Source organism: Pristiophorus japonicus, chromosome 15, assembly GCF_044704955.1.
Source record: "Pristiophorus japonicus isolate sPriJap1 chromosome 15, sPriJap1.hap1, whole genome shotgun sequence".
In the NCBI taxonomy this organism is placed as follows: Eukaryota; Metazoa; Chordata; class Chondrichthyes; family Pristiophoridae; genus Pristiophorus; species Pristiophorus japonicus.
The window spans coordinates 59,027,912-59,044,240 of NC_091991.1; positions in this window are offsets into that span (position 1 = coordinate 59,027,912).

The following is a 16,329-nucleotide window of genomic DNA, read 5'->3' on the forward strand; positions in this document are numbered from 1 at the left end:
CTCCGTGGACTGACTGCTCTCGCCGTGGACTGACTGCTTTCTCCGTGAACTGACTGCTCTCTCCGAGGGACTTGACTTCTCTCCGGACTGGACTTTTCTCCGAGGGAAGGCAACCGCCGGCAGGCCACTCAGCCCGGGATAGGGATGGGATGCGTTGGGTCCCACGCTGCAGGCACCCATCATCACAATCATGGGAGGAGCTACTGCGCATGCGCGAACGCTCTACTGCGCATATAGACAGCTGCCGGCACTCTTTTAGGCGCAAAGCCCTAGCTCCGCCACCCCAATGGACTCGCCACGCCACGCCAAGCCCCGGGAGAGTCGGCAGAGGGGCCAGAATCCTGGGAAATGTTTTGGGCGCTGCTTGGATCGTAGGAAGTCTGCGCACTCAAAAATGGGAGGGCCAGATTTAGGCCCAGTATCTTTAATCAATAAAGCTACTGTTATGTCTCAAATAAAGCAATGTGACTGAGTACTGTAGACTTGAGTAAGTGTGACCTTAGTCTCTTTATTCTGACTCCAGAATGCTGGCACAGCATGGGAGGCCTGCTTATATGCAGTGCTCCCAAGAGATGCTGGGATCCCTTGGGACGCCAACTGATGCGCCCTCTGGTGGCGGTAGAATGCTGGTTACAAGGTGTTGCATACATAACAGCTACCTCTCCTTCTCTTCCAGTTTCCCTATACTTTCTCAAGACCTTTATAACCTGGAATATTTAACTCTCGATCATGACCAACTTGCAGCCATGTCTTAGTAATGGTCACCTTGTCATATCCTCCAAGCTGTATTTGAGCCAACTGATTCTGTAGTTTAGTTTCACTCCGGCGGGGAGCTTGTTGACTGTGAGGAGGAGCATGGCAGCGAGGAAGATTGAGAAGAGAGTTGAGGCGATGACGCAGCCCTGTTTGACCCCGATCCGGACATGGATCAAATCCCCTTGGAGGACAGACGCACCAACATTAGCGTCCTCGACCAGGCTAACATCCCCAGCATTGAAGCACTGATCACGCTTGATCAGCTCCGCTGGGCAGGCCACATTGTTTGCATGCCAGACACGAGACTCCTGAAGCAAGCGCTCTACTCGGAACTCCTTCATGGCAAACGAGCCAAAGGTGGGCAGAGGAAACGTTACAAGGACACTCTCAAAGCCTCCCTGATAAAGTGCATCATCCCCACTGACACATGGGCGTCCCTGGTCAAAGACTGCACTAAGTGGAGGAAGTGTATCTGGGAGGGCGCTGAGCACCTCGAGTCTCATTGCTGAGAGCATGCAGAAATCAAGCGCAGGCAGCGGAAAGAGCGTGCGGCAAATCTGTCCCACCCACCCTTTCCCTCAACGACTATCTGTCCCATCTGTGACAGGGACTGTGGTTCTAGTATTAAACTGTTCAGCCACCTAAGGACTCATTTTAAGAGTGGAAGCAAGTCTTCCTCGATTCTGAGAGACTGCCTATGATGATGATAATTTGGGCCTCTAATTCACTCAATTTATTTCTTATACTACGTGCATTAGTATATAAAACTCTTATTTGGGCAACAGACCCTAACTTGTCCAAACCGTTGCTGTCTTTCTCACATTTTACTTAACACGTTTCTTATTTGTCACTCCTGCTGTAACTACTTTAGTGCCACAGAAAGTTGTTGAGTCCAGTTCATTGGACATATTCAAAAAGGAGTTAGATGTGGCCCTTATGGCTAAAGGGATCAGGCGGTATGGAGAGAAGGCAGGGGTGGGGTACTGAGGTTGCATGATCAGCCATGATCATATTGAATGGCGGTGCAGGTTCGAAGGGCCGAAGGGCCTGCTCCTGCACCTATTTTCTATGTTTCTATGTTTAGTATTCCCTTCACCTGGAGTGTCATGTATGTAACCACAATGCAACACCACTGTATTACTGTATACACTCAACCTAGATGCACACCTTGACCACAAGGGGTGAACTTATGGGAGACACTCCTCACCTGATCACACAGGTATAAAAAGGGAGGTCCCACGCAGGGTCATCAGTTGGAGGCCTGTGAATAAAGAGAGTGACCTTGTTCCCAGAATGTGCCTTGTGTGGTTTCACGCTATAGAGTAAGGACTTTACATTGGCGACAAGAAACTGGGAATTCACGACCCACGAGAATGGCCACCGGTAGCACAGAGGAACAGTACTGCGTTGGGGAAGACAGGGACAATTTTGTCGAGAGGCTTCAGCAAAGCTTCGTTATGAAAGAATGGCTGGGGGATGCAGCAGCCAACAAGCGAAGGGCTCACCTTTTGACCAGCTGCGGACCAAAGACTTACTCGCTCATGAAGGATTTACTAGCACCCGAAAAGCCGGTGGACAAAACCTTTGAAGAACTTAGCAAATTGATTGGGGAGCACCTCAAACCGGCGAGTAGCATACATATGGCCCGACACAGATTCTACACCCACCGATGTCAGGAAGACAGAGCATACCGGACTTCATAGCGGACCTCCGGCGTTTGGCCAGCCTCTGTAAGTTCACAGATGCCTGCAGGGGGGAGATGCTAAGGGACTTCTTTATCGAGGGCATTGGTCATGCGGGGTTTTTCCGCAAATTAATTGAGACCAAGGAATTGACCTTGGAAGCGGCAGCGTTGCTAGCTCAAACTTTCATGGCGGGGGAGGAAGAGACGAAAATAATATACGCACGCAATTCTGCCTCTAACGCGGCAAGAGATCAGGGAGTCAACATCATCAATGCGGCTCAGAGCCCCGCAGGCAGGCAGGGGCAGTTTGACACCCCCCCAGACAGCTATAGACCCCAGAGTAGGACTTCAACAGAGACAATGGCAGGCTGAACGGACATTCACGCCATCACAGCAGACAATGCGGCCCGGGATGGGGCCATTGACACATACTAATAGGGTACTTAAGAGCAGTCCAAGGGACAGTCAGCGCGGAATGCCTAGCCATAGTCCCTTTGTTCCCAACAATGGAAACTTTAACTCCTGCTAGAGGTGTGGGGGAAAACACCCAGCCAAATCTTGCAGATTTTAACAGTTTGTCTGCAGGAACTGCAATCTCAGTGGCCATTTAGCTCGAATGTGCAAGAAGCCTGCAACCAGACTAATATATGGGGGAGATGGACCAGAAGAGGGTCCTCTGAGGCAGGATGACTTTTAGGGCGAATCGATGGACGCTGAGGTTCAGCGCGTCCATGTGACGAATATTCACAGTTCATACGCCAAAACGTCACCCATGATGATGAAGGTTTTGTTAAATGGTATCCCTGTACGCATGGAGCTGGACAATAGGGCCAGCCAGTCACTCATGGGCGTTCAGCAATTTGAGAAGCTATGGCTATTTAAAGCCAGTAGACCAAAATTAGAACGTGTTGAGACACAATTACGGACTTACACTAAAGAAATCATTCAAGTGCTAGGCAGTGCAATGTTGGCTGTCACACACAACGGGTTAGTGAATTGGCTGCCACTCTGGATTGTCCCGGGCAATGGTCCCGCACTGTTGGGGAGGAGCTGGTTAGCCGAGATGAACTGGAAATGGTGGGATGTTCACGCAATGTCATCTGTGGAGCGAAGTTCGTGCTCACAAGTCATGCAACAATTCGATTCACTATTCCAACCTGGCGTCGGGACTTTCAATGGCACTGAAGTAGTGATCCACATCACCCCAGACGCCAGACCAGTGCACCACAAAGCCAGAGCGGTGCCGTATGTAATGTGTGGAAAGATCGAGAGCGAATTGGATCGGCTGTTGAGAGGGGGCATCATCTCGCCTGTTGAATACAGCGACTGGGCGAGCCCCATCGTTCCCGTACTAAAAGTGGATGGCTCTGTCAGGATCTGTGGCGACTACAAGGCCACCATCAATCAGGTGTCCCTACAAGATCAATACCCGCTCCCGAGAGTGGAGGACCTTTTTGCCATGCTGGCAGGCGGCAAGCTATTCACCAAGTTGGACTTCACTTCAGCTTATATGATCCAGGAATTGGCCGACGAATCCAAACTACTGACCACCATCACCACGCAGAAGGGACTGTTCGTTTATAACAGGTGCCCGTTTGGCATTCGATCAGCGGTCACGATTTTTCAACGAAACATGGAAAGGCTGTTTAAATCCATTTCTGGAACGATCGTATTCCAGGACAACATCCTCATCACGGGTCGAGACACCGAGGAACACCTCCACAACCTGGAGGAGGTGTTACGCCGACTGGACCGGGTAGGCCTGCGACTCAAGAAGTCTAAATGTGTGTTTTTAGCTCCTGAGGTTGAGTTTCTGGGCAGGAGGGTTGCTGCAGATGGGATTCAGCCCACCGAATCCAAAACAGAGGCGATTCGACGAGCACCCAGGGCCTGCAACACATCGGAGTTGCGTTCATTTCTGGGACTGTTGAACTATTTCGGGAACTTTCTGCCGAACTTGAGCATGTTGTCGGAGCCGCTACATGTGCTCCTGCGTAAGGGTTGCAATTGGTTTTGGGTTAGGGTTAGGGTTAATGTTAGGGTTAGGGTTAGGAACGGGCTTTTGATTGGGCACGAAACCTACTTTGTTCAAATAAGTTGTTGACCCTGTAAAAAATTGGTTCTTACATGCGATCATCGTCCTATGGGGTTGGGTGTGTGTTGCAGCAGAGCATTGCTGAGGGTCAACTACAACCTTTGGTTTATGCCTCCAGGTCGCTGTCTCAAGCAGAACGGGGATATGGGATGGTCGAGAAGGAAGCGCTTGCATGTGTCTATGGTGTAAAAAAAATGCATCAGTACCTCTTTGGTAGGAAGTTTGAGTTAGAGACCGACCACAAGCCATTAACATCCCTGTTATCTGACAGCAAGGCTATCAATGCCAATGCATCAGCTCGCATACAGCGATGGGCCTTCACGCTGGCTGCTTATGACTACTCCATCAGGCACCGGCCTGGCACTGAAAATTGCGCTGACGCGCTCAGCAGGCTTCCACTGGCCACCACTGAGGGGGCTGCGGAGCAAAGCGCCAAGATGGTCATGGCTGTCGATGCCTTTGACAATGCAGGCTCCCCCATCACAGCCCGCCAGATCAAAATCTGGACAAACAGAGATCCCCTCCTATCCCTGATTAAGAAATGTGTCCTGACTGGGGATTGGGCATCCGCACACGGAGCATGCACTGAGGAGGTCAGACCGTTCCACAGACGGATTGATGAACTCTCCATCCAAGTCGACTGCCTACTATGGGGCAGCCGGTTAGTTATGCCCCAGAAAGGCAGGGAGGCATTCATCCTGGAACTCCACAGCGAGCACCCAGGCATTGTGCTGATGAAGGCCATTGCCCGGTCACATGTTTGGTGGCCTGGAATTGATTCAGACCTGGAACACTGTGTTCGCAGGTGTACGACGTGTGCCCAGCTGAGCAATGCCCCCAGGGAGGCCCCGCTCAATCCGTGGCCCTGGCCCACCAGGCCATGGTCATGCATTCATGTTGACTACGCGGGCCCGTTCATGGGTAAGATGTTCCTTATTGTGGTAGATGTGTACTCGAAATGGATCGAGTGCATCATTCTGAATTCATGCACATCATCCACCACCGTGGAAAGCCTCCGTGCGATCTTTGCAACCCATGGCTTGCGAACATCCTGGTTAGTGATAATGGCCCATGTTTCACAAGCTACGAATTCCGAGAGTTTATGTCGGGCAATGGCATCAACCATGTCAGGACTGCGCCGTTCAAGCCGGCCTCCAATGGCCAGGCTGAACGTGCGGTCCAAATCATTAAGCAAGGTATGCTCAGGATTCAAGGACCCTCCCTACAATGCCGCCTATCGCGCCTCCTGCTGGCCTATAGATCCTGACCGCACTCGCTCACGAGGGTCCCGCCCGCAGAGCTACTAATGAAACGGACACTCAAAACATATTTGCATGGGTGATCACGCTAAGCAATTCAAGTCCTTGACTTCATTTGAGGAGAGCACCCTTTTATGATTTGCCAGGAGAGCTTTGAGGAAGTGGAGCACAGTGAAGCTAGAAACTTACCCAAGCTCATAATGGTTATGCAATGTAACATTGACCTCCTGAGTAACTGTGAGACAGGCACACACGGCAATTGGATAACATCAAAAGAGTATCATACAATAGAAGTAGAGTTTGAAGGTAGTTATTTGAGACAGAATGTTGACATTTTGTTGTTTTATTTTCACACAGAGGAACAGGCACAGCCAGTGTCCCTGAGTAAGACTGCTTATCACAGCACGTTGCATCATAAACATCACTTCAGCCAAGCACAAGCACAGCTACACACCCCAGAGGACAAAGGCAGCGAGGCAGAGGAAACAGCACAGAATGAGTCATAATGAAAGAACAAGTAGTGTTGGCTGCTGACAGTAAGGCACTTGCTGGCTGGATGACTAGCATGGTTCCCGCCTCTATTGTGGTATCTAAGGATTAAGAGCCTTCTTATAAAGATTGCTGTCTGAGCAGAATTGTCTGCATGAATTACTTGTGTCTGTGGAACAAACCTACTGTAAGATCTCAGGAGAGTATGGGGGGAGTAAATTGCCCAGATTCATACTATCTTGGCTGAACGGTTGTTTGTACTGCAGTCTGGCATGATCATTAGTACAATAGGAGCACCTCTCATGGATTCTCACACAGCTGCTTTAGAAGCATTGGACTAAAATATTAAAGATGCACTCTTTTTGCTTCAACATACTAAGAGATAGAAGGCAGACAACCTTGATGCAGGGATTCACAGAACTTGTATGCACCAAAGTTCTGGTCTCCGCCAAATCAAGAGACATGTTGATTGAGTACCCAACAGCACTGTACTAGTCACTAATCAGATTGTTAGCTCTCAAACTCATGGTGTATCTGGCCTGTTATGGATCTGTGTGCAAGTAACAGTACAGGCACCAGAAAGCACCCAGGACTGGGCAGTTACAACAGCATTGCATATGGCTGATTTAGATGCAAGGCCATTGTAGTGCACACAATAAAGTGGTCTAGGGCCATATAATCCCAATAAGCTATTAATGAAATCTTACAGCCATTTATTCCATCCATATTCTAAAAATCCTATTCTGTATACACCATTGGTACGAGGGTGTAATTACAGTGAGCTGTTTTACAGAGGCAGTTTCAAGTACAAATATGGACATGAATATTTCTAACAAATACAAAAATAAGGGCATAATACATGCCTTTAAAATGGGGACTGAATTATTTCAGTGTCTGGTTCAATTAATTCCCTTCCGTTAACTTAATTTCATAAGAACATAAGAAATAGGAACAGGAGTAGGCCATATGGCCCCTCGAGCCTGTTCCGCCATAAGATCACGGCTGATCTGATTATGGACTCAGCTCCACTTCCCCGCCCACTTCCCATAACCCCTTATCATTTAAGAAACTATTTATCATCTATTTCGGTCTTAAATTTATTCAATGTCCCAGCTTCCATAGGTCTGTGAGGCAGCGAATTCCACAGATTTACAACCCACTGAGAGAAGAAATTTCTCCTCATCTCTGTTTTAAATGGGCGTGCCCTCTTGTTCTAGTCGCCCCCATCAGTGGAAACATCCACTCTGCATCCACCTTGTCAAGCCATCTCATAATCTTATACGTTTCGATAAGGTCACTTATTATTCTTCTGAATTCCAAAGAGTAGAGGTCCAACCTACTCAACCTTTCCTCATAAGGCAACCCCTCTTCCCTGGAATCAACCTAGTGAACCTTCTCTGAACTGCCTCCAAAGCAAGTATATCCTTTCGTAAATGTCATGTATGTACTTTTGGGATCACTAGCCACGAGATGGCGTCACTGTTGGAGGCCATTGGGCTGCACGCATGTGTGTGCAGCCCAAGTATAAAAGGCCAGCCATTTTGTATATCAGTCACTTTGGGCCATAAAAAAGTAGAGCCAAGGTCATAGCTCTTGGAGTTAAACAGTACTCAGTCTAACAGTTACTGCATATAAAACATTTGGCGACGAAGCAACAAGAATCTTTGCATGCAAAAATGAGCACAATTGGATTGTTGGAGCGATTCATGGAAGGAGAAGATTGGGCAGACTTTGTTAGCCGTTTGAGCCAGTTCTTCGTGGCCAACAAAATGGAGGAGGTCGGCGATGCAGATCGGCGCCGGGCGATGTTCCTCATGGTTTGTGGTCCAAGAGTTATGGTCTGATAAAGTATCTACTCCTGCCTGTGAGTCCAACGGAGAAGACATATGAAGAATTGTGTACAGTGATACAGGACCACCTTAAGCCAGACGAAGGCATCATCATCTGGAGATACAGATTTTACACGCACGTTTGCTCAGAGGCCCAGAATGCGGCAGAATTTGTTGCCAACCTGAGACGTCTAGCGGGGCAGTGTAAATTTGGGGCTGTGTTGGCAGACATGCTGCAGGACTTCTTTGTAATCGGCATCAACCACGAGGTGAACCTGTGTAAACTACTGGCGATGGAGATTTTGGACTTGAACAGGGCCATCATGATCGCACAGTCATGCATGATGACGGATAGAAGTCTAAAGCAGACGTCAGTGAAAAATCGAAACTCGGCAAGTAATGTAAATATGATTGATTCGGCGTCCAGCAGAGCGACACATGGCAGGGCCTACCCGACTGCGTACGCAAAACCTGTGGCTGCCCAAAGTCCACCAGCCGGAATGCATCCGATTTCTCCGTGTTGGCGTTGTGGGGGAAATCACTGGCACCAGCAGTGCCGATTTAAGCAATATAGTTGCAAAGGCTGTCTGAGAGCGGGGCATCTCCAGTGCAAGTGTCCGCAGATGAGCAAGCGTGCTGTGACACACCACGTGGAGGACTCCAGCGTGAAGGGATCATATCACAAGTTGAATTGAATTAATGGGTCAGCCCCATTGTTCCTGTGGTGAAAAGTGATGGCACAGTCAGAATCTGTGGAGACTACAAGGCTACGATCAACAGGGTTTCGAAAGGCTGATGACTTGTTTGCAACGCTAGCCGGGGGTGAAGTTGTTCACCAAACTGGACTTGACGTTGGCCTACATGACATAGGAGCTGGTCGAGACATCGAAGAGACTTACGTGCATCAACACGTATAAAGGACTGATATTTATCACAGGTGCCCTTTTGGAATTCGCTCGGCTGCAGCAATATTTCAGAGGAACATGGAGAGTCTATTGAAGTCCGTTCCCAGAACTGTCATGTTCCAAGATGACATCCTGATCACAGGTCGTGACTCCAAGGAACATCTGAAGAACCTGGAAGAGGTTCTACGTCATCTGGACAAAGTGGGACTCAGACTGAAACACTCAAAGTGCATTTTCATGGCACCAGAGGTAGAATTCCTGGGGAGAAAAATTGCTGCTGACGGCATCAGGCCCACGGACGCGAAAACCAAGGCCATCAAGAATGCACCCAAGCTGCAGAATGTGACGAAGCTGCGTTTGTTCCTGGATCTACTCAACTACTTCAGTAACTTCCTACCTAAATTGAGCACCTTATTAGAACCACTGCACATGCTGCTAAGAAAAGAAGATAAGAACATAAGAACATAAGAATTAGGAACAGGAGTAGGCCATCTAGCCCCTCGAGCCTGCTCCGCCATTCAATATCATGGCTGATCTGGTCGTGGACTCAGCTCCACTTACCCGCCCTCTCCCCGTAACCCTTAATTCCCTTATTGCTTAAAAATCTATCTATTTTTGACTTGAAAACATTCAATGAGCTAGCCTCAACTGCTTCCTTGAGCAGAGAATTCCAGATTCACAACCCTCTGGGAGAAGAAATTCTTTCTCAACTCGGTTTTAAATTGATTCCTCCGTATTTTGAGGCTGTGCCCCCTAGTTCTAGTCTCCCCCACCAATGGAAACAACCTCTCTGCCTCTATCTTGTCTATCCCTTTCATGATTTTAAATGTTTCTATAAGATCACCCCTCATCCTTCTGAACTCCAAGGAGTAAAGACCCAGTCTACTCAATCTATCATCATAAGGTAACCCCCTCATTTCTCGAATCAGCCTAGTGAATCGTCTCTGTACCCCTTCCAAAGCTAGTATATCCTTCCTTAAGTAAGGTGACCAAAACTGCACGCAGTACTCCAGGTGCGGCCTTACCAATACCTTATACAGTTGCAGCAACACCTCCCTGCTTTTGTACTCCATCACTCTCGCAATGAAGGCCAACATTCCATTCGCCTTCCTGATTACCTGCTGCACCTGCAAACTAACCTTTTGGGATTCATGCACAAGGACCCCCAGGTCCCTCTGCACCACAGCATGTTGTAATTTCTCCCCATTCAAATAATATTCCCTTTTACTGTTTTTTTTCCCAAGGTGGATGACCTCACACTTTCCGACATTGTACTCCATCTGCCAAACCTTAGCCCATTCGCTTAACCTATCCAAATCTCCTTGCAGCCTCTCTGAGTCCTCTACACAACCCGCTTTCCCACTAATCTTAGTGTCATCTGCAAATTTTGTTGCACTACACTCTGTCCCCTCTTCTAGGTCATCTATGTATATTGTAAACAGTTGTGGTTCCAGCACTGATCCCTGTGGCACACCACTAACCACTGATTTCCAACCGGAAAAGGACCCATTTATCCCGACTCTCTGCTTTCTGTTCGCCAGCCAATTCTCTATCCATGCTAATATATTTCCTCTGACTCCGCGTACCTTTATCTTCTGCAGTAACCTTTTGTGTGGCACCTTATCGAATGCCTTTTGGAAATCTAAATACACCACATCCATCGGTACACCTCTATGCACCATGCTCGTTATATTCTCAAAGAATTCCAGTAAGTTAGTTAAACATGATTTCTCTTTCATGAATCCATGCTGCGTCTGCTTGATTGCACTATTCCTATCTAGATGTCCCGCTATTTCTTCCTTAATGATAGTTTCAAGCATTTTCCCCACTATAGATATTAAACTAACCAGCCTATAGTTACCTGCCTTTTGCCTGCCCCCTTTTTTAAACAGAGGCGTTACATTAGCAGCTTTCCAATCCGCTGGTACCTCCCCAGAGTCCAGAGAATTTTGGTAGATTATAACGAATGCATCTGCTATAACTTCCGCCATCTCTTTTAATACCCTGGATTGCATTTCATCAGGACCAGGGGACTTGTCTACATTCAGTCCCATTAGTCTGTCCAGCACTACCCCCCTAGTGATAGTGACTGTCTCAAGGTCTTCCCTTCCCACATTCCTGTGGCCTGCAAATTTTGGCATGGTTTTTGTGTCTTCCACTGTGAAGACGGAAGCAAAATAATTGTTTAAGGTCTCAGCCATTTCCACATTTCCCATTATTAAATCCCCCTTTTCATCTTCTAAGGGACCAACATTTACTTTAGTCACTCTTTTCCGTTTTATATATCTGTAAAAGCTTTTATTATCTGTTTTTATGTTTTGCGCAAGTTTACTTTCGTAATCTATCTTCCCTTTCTTTATTGCTTTTTTAGTCATTCTTTGCTGTTGCTTAAAATTTTCCCAATCCTCTAGTTTCCCACTAACCTTGGCCACCTTATACGCATTGGTCTTTGATTTGATACTTTCCTTTATTTCCTTGGTTATCCACGGCTGGTTATCCCTTCTCTTGTCGCCCTTCTTTTTCACTGGAATATATATTTTTTGCGCATTATGAAAGAGCTCCTTAAAAGTCCTCCACTGTTCCTCAATTGTGCCACCGTTTAGTCCTTGTTTCCAGTCTACTTTAGCCAACTTTGCCCTCATCCCACTGTAGTCCCCTTTGTTTAAGCATAGTATGCTCGTTTCTGACACAACTTCCTCATCCTCAATCTGTATTACAAATTCAACCATATTGTGATCACTCATTCCGAGAGGATCTTTTACGAGCTTTTGAGAAAACCACTATTCTGCTTTGCTCTAACAAGCTGCTGGTACATTATGACACATGTAAATGTTTAGTATTGGCCTGTGATACTTCGTCATGTAGAATTGGTTGCGTACTCCAACAAGCGAATGAGTCGGGTAAACTTCAACCAGTCGCGTATGCTTCAAAAAGTTTGTCTAATGCGGAAAGAGCCGACAGCATGGTAGAGAAAGAAGCACTAGCCTGTGTGCATGGGGTTAAAAAGATGCATAAGTATGTGTTTGGTCTTCGGTTTGAACTGGAGACAGATCACAAGCCGCTCATTTCACTGTTCTCTGAAAACAAAGGTATCAATACCAATGCTTCACTGGAGGTGGAAACGCCACAACCGGCAGACCTATTGTTAGTTATGGATGCTTTTGAGAGTGAAGGAACCCCTGTCATGGCTCAACAAGCTGAAACCTGGACCAGCCAGGCCCTAATTTTATCGGTGGTGAAGTGTTGCATCCTCAAAGGTGATTGGTCATACCCAAGCAAATGTGCGAGGAGACCAAACCTTACATTTGTCGCAAAGATGAACTGTCTATTCAGTTGGATTGTACACTGTGGGGCAATCGTGTTGTTATGCCCAAGAAAGGGAGAGAGAAACTTGTACGTGAGCTACATAGCACACATCCCGGCATTGTAATGATGAAAGCCATTGCCAGGTCTCATGTATGATGGCCGGGAATTGACTCTGAGCTGGAATCATGTGTGCATCAGTGCAACACTTGCATGCAGCTCAGCAAAGCACCAGCGGAATCGCCGCTAAGTCTGTGGTCGTGGCTGTCCAAACCATGGTTCAGAATCCATATAGACTTTGTCGGCCCCTTCCTGGGAAAGATGTTTTTAGTTGTGGAAAATGCATATTCGAAGTGAATAGAATGTATAATCATGTCATCCTGCACACCCACAGCTACTACTGAGAATCTCAGTGTCATGTTCGCGACATCTGGTCTGCCTGACATCGTTGTTAGCGACAACGGATCGTGCTTCACCAGTCAGGAGTTTCAAGAGTTCATGAAACTCAATGGTATCAAAGATTGTAAGATTCCAAAATTCGTGGAAACCCCCCAGTGTATGGACTCACTGAAAAGGAAATTCGATTTGGGCCTATTAGACAGAACGTTTGGGATCCTAAAATGCACATAGAAGAAATCTCCGAGTCTTAACCAAGTTTGGGATTTTAAAAGGCATGTTTGGGCCTGTGGGGAAAGCTGCAGAGACAGAGGGGTGGGATCAACCTTTACCTTTATAATTTCGATATTGTAGCTAATCAGTTTGTCTGGCGGAGCTCTTTAACCATAGTCAGGCTCGCAGAAAACTTTATCATTTAAACAATCGACCACGGAAGAAACATTATCCACCCCACTCCACAGGACCCCCAAAAAATCACATATATATTCCAACACCTTTTCAACATGCATAGAAATATCTGGCTCAGCCCAGACTTTCCGAAGCCAAAGCAATTCTATTACAATGGACAAGAGTATCGCGATCCCAAAGTCTATCAACGCCAGATTAAAACATTTAATCAAGTTTCAGTTAGCTAGCCCGCCAAAACTTATACAACGAAGACCACTTCAAATCAATAGGCAGCAAAACTCAAACAAAAGAAACGTTAGATTTGAAACATAAAAACATAGAAACATAGAAAATAGGTGCAGGAGTAGGTCATTCAGCCCTTTGAGCCTGCACCTCCATTCAATAAGATCATGGCTGATATTTCACCTCAGTACCCCATTCCTGCTTTCTCTCCATAACCCTTGATCCCTTTTGCCATAAGGGCCATATCTAACTCCCTCTTGAATATATCCAACGAACTGGCATCAACAACTCTCTGCGGTAGAGAATTCCACAGGTTCACAATTCTCTGAGTGAAGAAGTTTCTCCTCATCTCGGTCCTAAATGGCTTACCCCTTATCCTTAGACTGACCCTGATTCTGGACCTCCCCAACATCGGGAACATTTTTCCTGCATCTAACTTGTCCAGTCCCGTCAGAATTTTATACATTTCTTTGAGATCCCCTCTCATTCTTCGAAACTCCAGTGAATACAGGCCCAGTTGATCCAGTCTCTCCTTCGTATGTCAGTTCTGCCATGCAGGGAATCAGTCTGGTGAACCTTCGCTACACTCCCTCAATAGCAAGAACATCCCTCCTCAGATTAGGAGACCATAACTGAACACAATATTCCAGGTGAGGCCTCACCAATGCCCTGTACAACTGCAGTAAGACCTCCCTGCTCCAACACTCAAATCCGCTAGCTATGAAGACCAACATGCCATTTGCCTTCTTCTCCGCCTGCTGTACCTGCATGCCAACTTTCAATGACTTTCTATAGTTTTTGGCAATGCCATGACGGCAGATCAATTATCCTTGATCAATTGTGGCAATCGCTTGAACAGCGAACTCATGTTAAAGGCAAAAAGGCAAGATCCCATGTGTAATGAAACTAAATTGGACCAGGGGAGAATGAGCAAAATGTCTAAGATAAGAATGACTAAATAAGGACATAGTGATTTGCAATTTGCAAATTTTCCTACTCTGTTAATTCTTTCTTTCGTATCTTTGCCTTCTGATTGATGTAACCGTGTGTATGTAGAATGTAATCATGTAGTGCTCAGAGAAATGGTACACCATTTTACTGAACGCAATTCAGGAAGAAAATCAGGTGAATTGACAAAGAGAATGTGGGTAAGTGATAAAACAATGTGCAAGCAATTAAAGGGATTGTTTAAAGGAATAAATAGGCAGCCCAGAACAACAAAGACTATAAGAAACAATTTATCTCAAAGGCTATACGGGGAGTATGTATCGAGTTTTTTTTTACTTAATCCGATCCAAAAAGGGATTAAGGGCCCGAAATTCACCACTGTAAGGATCGATTTAGCCCCATTTTTTGGAGCTAAAAGATTTTTTTTTGGAGCTAAATAAATTTAGGGCCATTTTGCTAGTTTTGCCAGTGGTGTAACGACGTCCTGGCGCGAAGATTGAGCAGCCTTTCACAGTATAATTGAGGGCCTATCGTACCAAGAGAACTATTCTGACCATCACAGGAGAACTAGTCTGACCATCACAGGAAGAAACTAGTCTGACCATCACGTCAGAACAACAAGATCAAGATCGAGAGCACACAGCGAGAAAACACAGGAAGAAACATCGCGACATCGGAGAAAAAGAACTTAAAAAAAATACAATCGGTGGAACATCAATACCAACTGACTTGGTAACAGCTATCAACTGGACCACCGCGACCAACAAAGCCAACCAGGAAAATCAACTACCAAGAAAACCGGGGTCTACGCAAGTTTTCCACTCTACAATTTGTACCTAGACTATCCAGCAGGTAAAAATTACCTAAAGCACTTAAAACCCTATTGCTAACAAAGGAAATTGGGTACTCACCAGAGATAAATCCAAAACGCATCTAACTGCATCAGCGGACTCACCCCATTGGCAGCAGAGGTCGTCTACCACGTCCGGGGTATGGCAAGGCAAACCGGCTATAACCAAAGAACCCTGAAACCTAGCTGTCAAAGGAAGGATCTGGTGAGCATGAATCCCTGGATCCCGAGAGTTTGACCTAGTTAGAGAGTAAGTGGGAGCTGGTTGGTATTTCTGTTGTGTTTATTACCTGTAATAAAGTATTCCCCATTGTTTAGAACCCTTTTGTAAGATTTTACAGTTTTATTGGAGTGCATTTGTGCTATTTGCTTTCTTGAATAAAACCCAAACCTTCTTTGTACAAAACAGTTGTCTGCTGCACTTTATCATACCCTGATTAATAAATCCAAGCTCGAGAACCAGGGAGTGGGAGCAACTCGCAACCGCTCTGGTCAGGAAAGCAAGCTGACAGACCCACCACCCCCTACAGAATGGCGAGCCAGGTAGGAGCTTGGTCAAAAGGGTGTGATGCTGTAGACACTGTTTTTGAGGAAAGAAGCAAAATGGAAGAGAGGATTTCCTCTTACATATTCAAGAAAGTTAATATAACAAAGAAATGGGTACTGGACCTATTGCACGCTGAGCGTCCTGTAGACGCTGCAGCCAAATGGACTGAGAGTAAGGACTATAAGCACTCTGTGGAGAAAGCAATATGGTTAGTCTGCCTACAGCGACAGGTCCAGCAACTAGGCAAGAAAGTCCAGTCACTGGAGGCAAACCTCAGGGAGTCTGAGGAACAATCGAGTGCCAGAGCTATCATGGGGGAGAGATTACTTGAGGAGTTAGGCAAGCAAAAGCAAGGGAAACTACGGTTAGTGGAAACACGTAGAAACCGCCAAGATTACTTTCAGTGCCAGGTCACCGAGGCGAAGGGTCAAGAATACGCCCGCCTCACCAGGATAACTCAAGAGCAGGAGGAGAGGTTGAGAGACGTCCAGGCAGATTACAAAGTAGCAAGCACTAGGAGTTTGAGTCAGGAGACCACGGCCCCTGCCAGCAACAAATAAATAGTCTGAACCTTGCTCTGTCCAAGGCTAAAGGCACGGTATGCCTAATAAGCCCAGATGCGGCCTGGGTGGACCTGG